We start from the raw sequence: 14,664 nt of genomic DNA on the forward strand, positions 1-14,664 counted from the left end.
AAGGGGTATGTGTCTGTGTGTGCATGTGTGCACGTGTGTGTACACCTGCAAGCACAGGAACAGGCATAGCTGGCCCATGGTAAAGATTGATGGGAAGCTGGATGATGACTGTTGCATTCATGCTGCACCCAAAAGGAGCACTAGTAACTCACCAGGCAGTCTGAGTCAGAAATAGATTGTAAGAAACACTAAGGAGTCAGACCAGCCCAAGGACATGCAAGTAGTCCAGATTATTCACAGCAAGGATTCTCAAGTTTGACTAATGCAAGAAATTAGCTTAAACAAAAAAAGAAATCTGCATAGCTTCCATGTTATTTTACTCCAAATTGGAATACTACCTAATATTTGTAAACTGGAGTTATCACCTTAAAATATCTTATGCATAAATGTATTATGAAACTGTAATACTAATGCAAGTTTACAAATTGTATTTAATAAACACTAGAAAGTTAATAGAAGAAAAATCACATTTAATATAGTGTCATGTTAACATCTGGTTCTGTGGTAAAGTATTTTAACTTTGATTTTACTAACACAAAATATTTGTTCTCAAAAAATAGAAATGCATGGAATAACTTCAAGGTTTATTTTTGGCTAGATCAGAATAAGCAATCCTTCAACTTAATCAAATTTATGTCAGTGAATTTTACTTGAATGTCAACTTTAAATAGGCATATTATAGGATTATATTTAAGTTGTGGCAATATTTAACTCTAACCCAAATGGTAAGTCAATGCAATTATTGCTGAAACTGGAAAAAATAAGATTATACCTTAGATTCTTAGTTAGTAGCCATTGGAAATATGTGATTTACATTTTAAAAATAATCAACTAGTCACATTTTTCTCTCCTCTAGCTTAACTCAAAAAATAAATAGAACATGCAGCAAAGGCTAAAATATCCTCTTTATTACCAGTAACTAAAAATTAGAGACCATGGTTTGAACCTCAGGCCAAATCTTCAGCCTCACTAATACTACATCCCCATAAGTATAACCACTGTGAGCTGCGGATGAAGACTGTAAAGCTGACAGTTAGAATCTGCCACGTTTAAAATGGATCTTGGTCTATAGCACAGTCCGACCAGCACAGAGAGTCAGAAAGAAAAGCCACACAAGGATACTGTTTATAAATGAATAGAACACATCACATTAATAGAATAGAGAACAGAATCCATAAGGTCATCCCAGTAGACACAGAAAAAATATTTGGCAAAGTCCAGTAACTTTTCAATGACAAAAACACATTCAACAGATGAGGAATAAAATGAAATTTGCTGAAACTGAAAATGAGCATCTACAGAAAAAAAACCGTATTGCTAACATCATATTTAATGATGAAAGACTGAAAACTTTCTTCCTAAAATCAAGAAAATGACAAGAATATCCATCCTTATTATTTCTATTCAACATTTGATGAAAATTCTACCCTGAATAATTAGGCAAATTAAAGTTCCCTCTGGATATATGCCCAGGGGTGGGATTGCTGAATCCTATGGTAGTCTATTTTTAGTCTTTTAAGGATATCTTCTTACTGTTTTCCATAATGGCTGCACTAAACTATATTCCTACCAACAGTGTAGGAGGGTTTCCTTTTCTCCACAGCCTCTCCAGCATTTATCATTTGTGTACATTTTAATGTTGCCCATTCTGATTGGTGTGAGGTGATATCTCATTGTAATTTTGATTTGCATTTCTCTGGTAATTAGCAATATTGAGCATTTTTTCATGTGCCTGTTGGCCATTTTTATGTCTTCATTGAAGAATTGATTGTTTAGTTCTTCTGCCCATTTTTGGATTGGATTTGGATTCCTGTATCATTGACAGGCTACACCAGTAAAATATATAATAGTTAAATTCATATTTTTGAAGAGCATAATCTTCTTAGAGAAGAAATATATTTGCACATACATAAAATATGACCAGTGTGAATAAATTCAAGGGGGATGAATCAGTTTTAAATAACAGAATGCATGAAGCAATTTTTTAAAAAATGCAGTTTAATTTCATTCTGACCTATTTGGTAAATCAGATGCAATTGAGTAGAAATCCTACTGGGATTAATAAATAAAGGAATATTTGTAGTTAGAATGTATTTGTTCATATGCAATAAAGACCCACAAATACTGCTTTCTTTCAAATTAGATCCCATATGAACTGTTGTTTATGCCATTAATGTGCTTGGGAAGCATTTATATAGTGAAACATAAGCTTCATTACATTACCATGAATTATACATTTGTGGTACTAATTGTATATAAGTTTTCACCATATAAAGCAGAAGACTGAGGCAGACCTATTAAGGGTATTTTAAATCAAGCCTGCAAGGAAATGTTAATGTTACAGGTTCAGGGATATTTTCAGGTTGATACATTTTACTAAAGAAATATGAAAAAAAGTTAATATATTGTAATAGAACTAATTAGTATTCCTGTTAGCATACAGTATTTCTTAATTTAAATTTTACTAATTTCATTAGCTCATCCATTAAATGTAAATTTTCACTTGTAACAACCAATATAAACTAGTGACTTACTCATTTTGTTATAGTGTCAGCTCACATAAAATCACTGCAAAAATTTTTTTCTGTCTACTCAGTACCTTAGGCACTGACATGTCTCCACAAGCTCAGAATATGCCTTTAGTTTCCATTGGAAAAATAAACGTCTCATAGTTAAACATTTTTTATCAAATGCACTGAGTCTGTATTTTAACAACACACTTAAACCTGATAAGCGTTTGACTAATATATTTCAGTGGGAGATATATAACATTTCCTATATGAGTCTACCGTGCTGTTATCGAAGTGGGTATGTTTCTGCAAATCCTGAAAAAAAAACCAAAATTGTTTTCCCTTTAGAATTTGAAGACAACAGAGTTGAATTAAAGACAATAAAAGCCAAGTGAAAAACTCACATTTGGCTATCCTCAGACAATACAAGTTTTTCTTATTTTCTCCTTTGTCCAGCTGTGTGTGTTTCACTTTAAAATTCTCCAAGCTATGGATCATCTAGCTTCTCTCTGGGGAGACTATTCGCCGTCTAATACAGTTCACCAGCTATGTCAAAGTCCAACTCTAGCAGCTGAGAATCAGAGTAGAGTGGAATTTTCTTCTAACAGAGGGGCCATTTGACTCATTTTATTATTTTTATTACTGAACACCATAGTGAACTAGCCAGTTGACTGTGTGTTCAAAGACATGCACCTGCCCTAAGGACTCACATCTCAGCAAATGATCCCTTTCCTCTGCCTGACTTGCCCAGCAAAGGACAGAGAATGCAATCATCTTGATCAATGAACCTGAGTAAAAGCAGAGCAGGCAGGACACTAATCAAATAAGTGGATCTGCTGAGGCTAATCCTTCAAGCCCAAACTTTGTTTCTTAAGGGCCCACAGGAGACAAGCAGAAAAAAAGAAAGCTAGACAATATGCTGTACTTGGCGTTCCTCAAACAGGCCCACTGCAGTTATACTTCCATTTAGTCACCGTGAGAATACAGTGTAGAAATGCATATTCTGCCTCAAATGCACTTCCACATACAATTTTCCTATTGTCTGCAGCCTTTAGGTTATAAAATATCACAGCAGTAATTGCAGGCATTCTCACAGAGAGAGAAATAGGTAGAAACCAATTTCAAAATAATTAGTCTCTATAAGGTTCCTATTATAATATTCTTCATAGATTGTTAGAATTAAAAGCACTCCAGGCAAAGAATAGGGATCGAAACTTAAAATTTGATATTAAATTCTGTTACCTTGAAAAAATTATTTCACCTTTCAGTACTTCAAATGTATTGTAAAACAATCATAGTAACTACTTTAATAGATTGCTGTTGAAATATATTGAGAATATTGTCCTTAAAAGTGCTATAGAGTGCAATTAATATATAAAACATTAAAATTTGCTCTTTATTTTTAAAACAGTTGCTCAAATACTAATTCTAATTGAAAAGTGTTACAGACTTCTATAGTGTTTTGAAACCAAAAAAATGAAAAGTGTAATGTATTTTTGTAAAAATGAAATAAGAAACTTGGATTGATGAGGTCATTTTCATAAATGTCGTGAATAGGCAAATTATTTAATGGACAGAGGGGAATACTATTTCAGATTGTAAAAAATAGTTATTTTACATATTAAATTTAAAATGTTAAGTATAAAAGCTTTTCTTTAAAATTTCTTTTTACCAATCCTAACCTCTTTTGTCACAATCTTATTTTCATTGGTATCAGTTCTCAGCTTTAAATTGGAAAGTTTTCTTTTAAAAAATATTTCATAAACCACCAGCATATTAAAAACTTAAAATAGTATGTGTCTATTTAAATTTAGAGAATGTCTCTCCAGCGTTCAGGGAAGGGAGCTGATGAAGGAACCCCAATGAAAACATATAATGAGGACATTTTAAGTGGCAAAATCATAGCAGGGGAGAGGGGAGTTTGAAAAGTTGAGCCCTAGTGAGATCTTCCACAACAAAAATATCTGACTGAGGTGTCATGTAATTCTAAGAAACATGCACACACAAACACACACACACACACACACACACACACACATTCCAAATGAGATGCAGTGTCAGGTGTATGATACAGAGGAGCGTCAGTATTGACCAGAAATCTCTGACAGTCAAGGTCAAGAGGAGGATACAAAAGGTCAGTAGTGGAAAGGGATATTTGTTTTTAGTCTCTCTCCCCATCCTACCCTAATGCACTGAAAAAGTCATGCCTTTATGGACAAAAAATGTTGCCTGACTTTTAAGTAAATAAAAATTGTTGCCTGCCACTGAGCTTTTAACCATTGCAGCCAAACTTGATGGTGTGCTCTGAAGGGGATTCAGGATGGAGAAAACCAGGATACTGGCCCTAGTTAGTTAAGATGCATAGCTAAAGAATATCTTCAATAACCCAGACTATTGCATCTTCTCAAATATAGAAAAGCACTAAAATCATTAATGTCTGTATTTTGTGATTAGCAGTAATCTTTTGATGTTTGAATACATTTTTTTCAACAAAAAACACTTTATATTCTGGCTCCTCCCTTACCTCTTTGGTACAGTTCCTGAGAGCTATCTGAGAGGCTATCTCCCAGGCTATCGTCTTCAGTAAAGTCCCCAAATAAAAAATATAATTCCCAATTTTTAAGTTGTGTGTTTTTCTTCAGTTGACATCTTGAAGGACAAAGAAAGATATGTCAAGAGTCAAACACTCCACTCGTCAGCTTCAAATACTGGCCATGTATGAGGTGACTGGGCATGTATACAGGCAGTCATCTCAGGTACAAATTTAAGATGGGGGTTAAAAAACTTTGTAACAAACATAAGTTATATTTTGATGCATTTTTAAAATCTACATCAATGCAGGAAATCTGTGATGAGGCAAATATAATAATTTTAAATAAAGAGATTGAGTCAGAGTTCTAACTTTAATCCTGTGATGTTGGGAGGGGAATTTGATATGCATCTAGACATCCAAAGATATTTAAACCTGAATAATTATTATTAATGTACTTTAAAGATATATATGTATATGTATGTGTATTTATATATACACACACACATATAGATACAATATATGCATTAAAACCACTGTCAGATGAAAGTACTTTACAATAGATAAGGCTTACCTTAAATTCATACAATTCAATAACACATTTGGTGTGTGGGGCTAGGGAACAGGTAAGCAAGATGGATGCTTCTGATCTACTTTCAGTAGCTTCATTTTTATGGTTGATTCACAAGTTTTCCTTCCATTTCACAATTCAGATTTACTACCCACTCATTTCTTTATTGTCATTTGTCATTTTTCTTATCAAAGTGATGGTGTTTTAGTGGCTATCAGAAAGATTTCTAAAAGAAATGAGTCTTTTTTTTTTTTGCTCTTCTAGTGCTCCAGCATGATTACGTTTTACTTATTGAGTAACAGTGTAGGAAGACAGCTCTTTAAACTGCTTTCTCTTACAAACTTGTCCCAGCAGATATCTGTTAAGATTTATTGGTTTAATTAATTATAGCTTGAACATTATTAAATTCTTTGGAGTCACAAAAAAAACTTGATTTTCTATGGAACTCTAACCATGGGAAACTAAATATTGTTACAGGGGTGTGTGTGTGTATGTGTACATATATAGCTAAATATATACTATCTAGCTATATAATTATATATGGTATTTATAAGATCATAAAATAGAGTTTATGCCAAAGGCTGACTTTCACTTTTTCCATTCTAATCTGTCTCTTACAGAACATTTGGAATGTGTTATCAGATTGTACCAAAGATAGGAGAAGCTACGCTATTACAAGAATTTCCAACATGTGACTCTGTGAAGTCTTTTGTCAGTAAGCCAACCTTCAATTAATCACAATGACAGAGTACTCTAACACCTAACATAGTATTTTCAGACCTGACAACTGTAAAGACAACCCTGGGAGGCAATTCTCTTCCTCTATTTCAATGCTTCTGAAGCCCTGACAGAGAAGTAGGTGATGGATGCAAAGACCTTTCAAGTTAATGTGCTTGCTGCTCTGCTTTCTGTCATGACAAACTATTTTTATATGACTATCAATTAACTTAGATAGTAGATACTTAATTACTTAGGAATTAAAAGAATGAAAACATCTTCCTTTCCTTAGGGGGAAAAATATATTTTTCCTTTAATACACTTGTTGTGTTGCATTTCTCTTATTTCCACTGAAAAGATGAGCTATGAATCTCTAGATATACTCCCAATTAAATAAAGTCATGCCCTTCTCTGAAAGGAAGTTTCCAATTAACATTCCTATTCAAGGACCAGAAAAGAGGTATGCTATTGAAGTGCTACTGCAGTGGTGCCAGTGTATTCAAGATTTGACCTGATCTGTAGCTATAAAAGAGCACAAGAATGGGAAAATAAGGATTAGTAATCTTCCTTTTATTTCCTTTATTTTTTTTGAGGAAGAAAGTTGCAGTTGTATTAATTTTTAATGGTGACCTTCAACAACTATATTTCCTCAAAGATGTAACATTTAATGACATAATGAATTACAGTTAAAAAAATCTCAGCAATAAGCATTATATATTTAACTCTATTTTAAGGCTGTTTTATTTAGGAAATAAATTTTCTGATCTTAACTGTTCCTAAGGTTGCTTGTATATCAACTATAAAGAACTGAATAAATTGTACAGTGGTACACAATCCAGTCATTTCTACAACAATATAACTAAAATAGTCAATAAACTTTTCAAAGTACTAATTAAATTAACAAATATACAAATGAAAGCAAAACTTTAAAAAATATTGTCATCCATGTAAAGTTAATCAGCATTCTTATATAAAGACTAATTACAATTCAGCCATTCTAGAACCTAAATTTGACTTACTATCTCAAAAGTTTACCAGAGGTAGCTAATGAAGCCAAAAAATTGTTTGATTAAATCCAGAAATGTATTCGATAACATTTTTGAGTACTATTCTATTAAGTGAAAAAAAAAAAAAACCTATGTTTTAAAGTTACATATGATTTATGTGTCAGAGAAGATAGATGTACTTTTTTGTATTCTTTGCACTATGTGCTACCAAAAACCTTGGATAGTGTATGTAAAACATAAAAAGACTCTGAAAGGTAAAGAGAGAAAAGTAGAGCATTCTGGGACCTCAGAACCGAAGGAATGACACAATGGTGTGTTCTCTTTTTCTTTTCTGAGAAAAAAATGATTTTTTTCCTCAATGCAACAAGTTCAGTATGTTGCATTTCTCTGATTATTTTTTAATTCATACATTCCAGACATGGAGCTAAAGAATGAATTACCCAGAAATGCCAATGGGTATGCACAATAGAAGTTCCAACAAAGCCTGCTGTCTCTCAGCAAGACCAGAAAAAAACAACTTATCAAAATAGAAAACTTAAATAACTGCTCTCTTACAGCCAAAAGCCACATCAAAAACAAGAACAAAAACAAAAACAAACTTGTGTCTCCTGACCCAGCTACACCAGCAAAATTTGAATGGGGAACCTAGACTTCCTAGGCTGTAATGAAGTTTCCTAATATCCCACCAGACTGGTGGCCAAGAAAGTAGGCAGAGATGTGAGGTTTTCATCCCTGACACTCTGTAGTATCAGAGAAAACCCCATGGGGAGATAGTACCACCCCTCACTGGCAGCAGCAAGCATGCCCTCCCTCCATGCTGAAATGCTGTCAGAAGTGGGGAATCAGGACTGTTACCATGCCCTGTGATAGAAAGTCCACCCCACTGCAGTGTTACTGGCAACAACCTGGGAAGCTAAAGTGCCCACCACTGCTCAGCATTAATTAGAAGCAGCCCACATCGTAGGTATCAATGAAAGATAAGTGGGCAACCCAGACTTCTACCTCCATCTGGCAGTAATGAGACAGTGTGCCAGCCCTTCCCTTGCCAGAGTGGTGTCAGAGAGAGAAAGTTAAAACAAAAGGTGTAAAGATCCAGAGACTCATATAACACAAAAATACTCACATTTCAGTCAATAACCCCTTGTCATATAAAACATATAACATGAAAATATTCAGGTTCTAATCAATAACCCCTTGTCATATTAGAAAGAAGGAAGTTCTCAAACTAAGTGAAATATGTGTGTGTGTGTGTGTGTGTGTGTGTATAGTTCATAGATGTCATTACTGAGATCTACTGAGAGAGCAGAAATGTTAGAATTATGTGATACATATTTTAAAGCAGCCATGACAAAAAAGCTTCAATAAGCAATTGTAAGTACACTTGAAACAAATGCAAAAATGGAAAGACCCAGCAAAGTAACAAATGGAAGATGAAACAAATGGAAACTAATACAGTAGCCAAAATTAAAACAAAATGAAACAGCAACAACAAAAAGCCTTTGTGAATGGGATCAGCAGCAAAATGGAAGAGACAGAGAAAATAATCAGAGAACTCAAATATGGAAGTATAGATATGACCCAATCTGATTGAATGAGAAAAAGTAGACTGAAAAAAATAATGAACAGAAATTCAGGGACCTGCAAGACAATACCAATAGATCTAACATTTGTGTTATGAAGTTCCATGCCTTGACATTTAATTCAATTTGGAATATACTTATACTCTAGCACAAAAAGCATATTCAATTAGGTTAGTCAAAATTTCAAAACGTCTGCGAACTACTTTGAAACACCTATCTCCAAACCTAGAAGCTTGAAATAGAAACAGTGCTATTTCAGTTTTACACTTTGCCAAAACTCACATCTTTCTTCCTGATCCAAGAACTTCCCCTGAGCCTAACAAATCTATTCTGTAAGAATCACTTACTCAATTCAGTGCAACAAATCTTTATTGAGTACCTACAAGGGGCCAGGCCCTTTGTATCTTCACATGCTGTTCTCCCCTGCTGAGATGGATTGTTTTATTTGGCCCACTTGGCAAATTCCCACTCTTCCATCAAGTTCAGTTCAAATGCAGTCTTTACTGACTCTCTCAAAAAGGTATGTGAGTTCCTTCAGTTTTACTCATCATTTACTTCTCAGTACATCTGTATGGTACTCAATACATCATGCACTGATTTTTGCCCTCCTAACCAAACTGGATGCTCTCAGAGGCTAAGACTCGCTGTACTCATCTTTGCTCCTCCAATTGCATTGAAATACTTTCTATCACAAAATGTTCTCAGTAATGATCTCTTACACAAATAAATGGATTCATGCATTCCATTACGAATCAGATAGTTTTTAATATCTACTGCCTACTGGGTATAGTAGTAGACCCAGATACGCATGGTGAATGGATGATGTTACTCATTGTTCTGAAGAATTCAAATCACGGTAGAAAAGGTTTACCATTAGAGCACAGAAGTTATAATAATGGAAGGCAACAAGCTGTATACAAATTCCATGCTATCAGAAGATTGTAAGAGTAAGCATGATTTTGTGTCTTTATATGCTAGATAGACACATATGTCCCACAGTACCTTAGTATGTGTGATGTTTTACATGTTTAGAAAAGAAAAGACTAAAACACTTTTGCAATACTAGTCATATAACTGCCCCTATCACCTTTCAACCAATAACGTAAGTCACATTTTAACCACTTGACTAAATTACATTGCTAGCATACACCACATGGCCTAGTATACAATGAGTTCTCAACAGATACTCTATTTAAAAACATGGTTAAATAATGGTCTAAATTAGTACTCTCCAAACTGTGACGTGATAATTCTTCCTGAATATATATATATATATAATTTAAAGTACATTTCCTACCATAATGATATATCCAGTCTCTTTAAAATATGCAAAATATAAAAAAGAATGAAAAAATAGTTAAAGATAACTCCAGTATAAATTAGTATTAATTAATTAGAATAAACAGTATTTACATAAAAATCTCTCAATATTTATTATCAGTGATAACTAAACATTTCAAAATCTGGTTCTTAATGTAATGTACATCAACACTAAAAATATCTTTTAGAAATAGGTTTTAAGCAATAAGAATTTTAAAATTAGAGTTCAACAAGAGTTTTACTTTCCCTTGTTTTAGGAATTACAAAAATAGGCAATCCAGAGCTACTGAATCTGTTCAAGGATGTTTTCAAGGACTACTGTTCTTCTTCTCCATTTCTGTAGTTTCCAGTATGAGACTTTCATCTTCATGTTCACACAACAGCTGCTGCATCTTTCACGTTGTATCTGTTATTTAGGCAAGAGGTGAAATCAAGAGTGAGTGAGGGGGCACATGAAAAGGCATGTCCTAAAATTCTTTTCCAGCACAGCCACTGCTTGTATTCAATGGATAGAACTGGGACACAAATCAACCCTAAGCCACACATTAGTCTAGGAAAATATTTTGGCTTAATCTGCAGTATTAAAGGAAGGAAATGAGAAGAGCTACTCAAAGACTTTTGTCTAAATACTCCACTTTTTCTGGTTTAACCATCATAGCTGAAAATAGTTGTCACTAATGGGGGAAAAAAATCAGCAGATTGAAACGAGAAAAATAGATCATTTGCATGAATTTATTAACTCTGGAAAGAAAACCGTCATCTTCCTTGAGAGCTATTCTTAACATTAAATGGAAGATATCATTTAAAAAATTATGATATAGGTTTTAAGCCAACTGAAACTTTCATTTCAAAAATTTGAAATAAGACAAAATGTTTCTAAATTTCCTATGTAGTTAATATTCGAGTTTGTATAGGCAATAATTTCTGTAACAAAGTCATATAAATATGTCAACATTTCCAAACCTTTGATTCATCCATACTCTTTCCATATAGTCCAGTATGCTGAGAATGAATATATTCTAGTGACACTGTTTCCAAGTCCTCATTATTGCAAAACTTTTCCTAATTCCTCTGGATACTTTACTTATTGGAACTGACACTTAGCAAAAGAGAATAAATCTATATGTTAAATGTTTGGAAGGAGAAGTCTCTTATTTTTGGTAAAGTTGCATATAAATGGAAGTTGAATAGTTTCCTGTTGCCTACCAATAGATATTTTTGTACACCTCTTGGCTACACGCAGCTCACTTTGGAAACCCCTAGAGTAAAATTCTGTAAATTTCTTGAATTTAAACTTTTCAGAGATATGACTTTTAGAAAGTAACATACTAGAGTTTATTCTATTCAATGATCATCGACACACTTTTATGATAGAATATCCTGGGAGATAACTTTCTTTGAAACTTTTTTGAAAGGTGAAATTATAACTACTGGTTTACAGATTCAGAGTCTGGTACCAGGATCTAATTCTCTTCTAACATTGCTCCCTTTTCCCTCTATTCTGTTTCACAGTTTTCTATAACCAGCATATTGTAATTCAAAGAAAATACTTAAATTTTCTCACATACAGAAAGACTACTTTGAACAGTTCAGTGTCAGGCTAGCTTTATGTTACAACTTGTTTCATACTTTGAGTGCAAATTTAATACCAAATACATTCAGCTGTGTGTTTATCTTTTGAAAGGAATGAAATAAGTTTTACATCCCTAGGAGTTTAGATTTACATTGGAATGATTTTTCTTCTTAAATAATTATATTCTTTGGGGATTTTTTTCTCACCTAGAAAGTTAAATTACCTCTCTAGACACTAGATAAATATACATCTAGATTTTTTTTTTACATTAAGAGCTAAGATAACTAATTACACATATTTTTGCTTAAACTTCTATTTACTTCTATCCCCAAATTGAATTTCCCATTCAAGGATGAATCTAAGTTTATAACATTTCTCACTTTCTCTTAATGTATAACTAATCTAAATTGTTAGCATATTTATTTTAATTATGACTTTCATTACTGAAGTTACATGTCCTGCTTTTCAGTTTCAAGTAAAACAGAATTACAACCAAATAGACATAAAAGGATATATATATATTTTTTTTTTTTTGAAGAATGTATCTTGAGAACATGACAGCTCTAGTCCTTGAGGGCACTATGTATTTCTTTGTCTTCCCACAGCAATACTTACCACAGTATTAGGTATATGGGAATTACCTACAGTTACTTAACTAAACTAAATTTATATTTAATATTCTAAAAATAGTTTTGTACTTTATTTGGCAATTTTACTTCATATATACTATGTGTAATAATCATAAATAAAATAAAGTCAAAAATCTTTTCATGTAGTATTACCAATGTAGTTTTTAAAACATAAGTTAAAATAATCTATCAGAGAATAAAGATATTAATATATCTTTCCTTTAAAAAGTTATATTTCTATTTTTAAAAGTGTGTTTTTTGAAATCAAGTTTGCGTATCCTCAAACATAAATTAGATACAATCTTTTTGATTTTAGAAGTATAATCTTTCAAAGGCTTTTGTAAATGGCCCTCTTGGGGTTTGTTCATTATTTATAAATCTTGGGTTATGCTTGGTCTGTGTAGTCAGTAAGATTGACCCTTTTGCAATTAAAGCAAATAGTTCATTTAGAATTTAGTTCACAGTAAATCACCCTTGTAAGTTATTTATGCATGCTCAAGGTTAGTGCTACAAATCATCCTTGCTTTTACTCTGTGTCAAACACTTTTCCTTGGAGTAAAAGGAGATACAATTATGAATTTGACTGTATGATAGTACCTAGTACATTCATTATTTATAAGGGTTTTTTTTTAAATATATAATTCAGGTTCCTGCATCACATCCTTAAGTATATATGTGTAGCCATAGAAGTATGAATCACAAGCTGCCCATTGTTTTATTTTTTTTTAATCTTCAGTCCTTTTCACTTTGAACATAGCCCAACATAGGAGGTGACTAGCTTGGGTGGGCTGCAAGTGAGAACTTACCACAGTAGAAAAGTCTACTCTGTCAAGGGATTGATTGTGAGGTCAATTCAGCTTGTTTCCATTCATATAAAATGAATTCATTTGAAAAAATAGCCTACTACGTGTCTTAGTTAGTGACTAGGTATTAAGGATGAAAAGGAGAATATGAACAAACTCAGCTCTCAAAAACCTTAGACTGTGTTTAAGTGGCCTCTTGCCAACATTTCTGCACCCCTGACTATATACTGTCATATATTAAACATGTTGTCTCATTTCACAAGTAATCCTCTTTTAATGAACAACATTTTAAAATTAGTTTCCCATCCACTTTCTTATTAGTAGCTAATGTTGCTGTATATCAGAAACTAACAGATACTAGTTACATGTTTCACTTACATGATTACCTAATCTAATGAAAAACTTTATGAAATAAATCCTCTTGCTGTCCACTTTCTATAAATGATGACATTGTGGCTTTCATGAATGAAAGCACTTATGCAAAGACCTACAACTAGCATTTTTCTCTGTAAGCAGATGGACAAACGTTTCCTGAACCCAAGGCCAACTTTTAAGTCACTGTGGCAAAATATTTAATCATAATTTCTCTTCTCTTTCAGTAAATTTGTTAAAATCAATTATTTTCTAAGATTGTTATTCCTAAGCATAGGATAAAGAAATAGCTAATTTTCCATTGTCTACAACATTTACACATAACCTAATTTCCAACAACAAAAATCTAAGGTCTTGAGAGCAATCTTGTGTGGCAGATAATTACTGTCCATCATTTTCAAATGAAGGTAATCTGCCTCAGAAATGCTAGGAGTTTTGCCCATATCCTATAGCTGATAAGTGCCCCAGCTAAAATATTAGTCTATAGTTTGTTTTCAGTTAATTTTTTCTGATGCTTCCATGGCCCCAGTGCGGTTTTTGATAAAGTTTGATGAAACATGGGATATGTCTTTCCATTAGTCATGTAACTTGGCTAATTCTAACAATGTATATAAATACACTTGACAAAAGAAAAAGAAATGAAATGGGAATAGTTATGATACCTGTATTTATCCAACAACAAAGAGGAGTAGAATAAGAGAATGACAGGGCAGTGAATGAGTAAATTCCTTCTCAGGACACCTGATGCCACAGCCCAGAGCAAAACAGGTATTTAAATCAACTTACTTCCATAGAGACCTCACAAAGGAATTTCACAAGCCTATCTCTAGAAGTTAGAAGCTAGAACTCAGTAGACACTTTGCTAAAACCCATGCTGAAGGATTTATGTATTCTCTTCTGTACTACACAGGTTTGATGGCAAAGAACAGAAACAGAAATTTTCTGAGATCAAAATCCAGGAAAATAAGATTTCTGCCTGAAATGGGGAAGAGGAATAAATTATGTTCTTTGAGTAAGACAATCACTTAGCATGGTAAGTAAGAAAAACTTAC

General features: G+C 33.1%; 1 long non-coding RNA gene across 1 annotated transcript in view; it reads left to right on the forward strand.

The window, feature by feature from the left end:
• The first annotated feature begins 6,240 nt into the window (after positions 1-6,240).
• Positions 6,241-14,664, forward strand: part of LOC135322731 (uncharacterized) — a 116,423-nt gene continuing 107,999 nt past the window's right edge. Inside the window, exons 1-2 of the long non-coding RNA XR_010383505.1 lie at positions 6,241-6,326; positions 14,523-14,645. This is a non-coding gene — a long non-coding RNA (uncharacterized LOC135322731). The remainder of the gene's footprint in view (positions 6,327-14,522; positions 14,646-14,664) is intronic.

The sequence above is a fragment of the Camelus dromedarius genome, chromosome 13 (genome assembly GCF_036321535.1).
Source record: "Camelus dromedarius isolate mCamDro1 chromosome 13, mCamDro1.pat, whole genome shotgun sequence".
Taxonomy (NCBI): Eukaryota; Metazoa; Chordata; class Mammalia; order Artiodactyla; family Camelidae; genus Camelus; species Camelus dromedarius.